The sequence below is a fragment of the Meleagris gallopavo genome, chromosome 12, assembly GCF_000146605.3.
Source record: "Meleagris gallopavo isolate NT-WF06-2002-E0010 breed Aviagen turkey brand Nicholas breeding stock chromosome 12, Turkey_5.1, whole genome shotgun sequence".
NCBI lineage: Eukaryota > Metazoa > Chordata > Aves > Galliformes > Phasianidae > Meleagris > Meleagris gallopavo.
The window spans coordinates 19,357,204-19,357,509 of NC_015022.2; the positions used below are offsets into that span (position 1 = coordinate 19,357,204).

General features: G+C 72.9%; 1 protein-coding gene across 1 annotated transcript in view; it reads right to left on the reverse strand.

The window, feature by feature from the left end:
* The window catches only part of LOC104912904 (ras and EF-hand domain-containing protein-like), a 1,956-nt gene that overhangs the window by 223 nt on the left and 1,427 nt on the right, over positions 1–306 (reverse strand). The window lies entirely within an intron of this gene.

Genomic DNA, 306 nt, shown 5'->3' on the forward strand with positions numbered 1-306 from the left:
AAGCGGTCGGCACCGGGGGAGGAGCGTGTCCTGCCCGATCCTCGCGCCGCCTCCCGCCCTGCACGCCGCGACCTACTGCAGCATCCCGATGTAGCTGGTGAAGGCCAGGTTTTCCTCCGCCAGCTCCCGCAGCGCCTGCTGCTCTCTGCGGAGGAACGGCATCCTCACGGCAGGGCCGGCACCGGGGGCTGCCCACGTCCTTCCCGCCCCACATGTTCCCCCATTTCGGGCGCCGGAAGCGCTGGAGCAGCTCCGGGACGCGCGGTGTCACCGAGGGGTGGGCGGGGGAGGGTAGCAGCGGGCCGG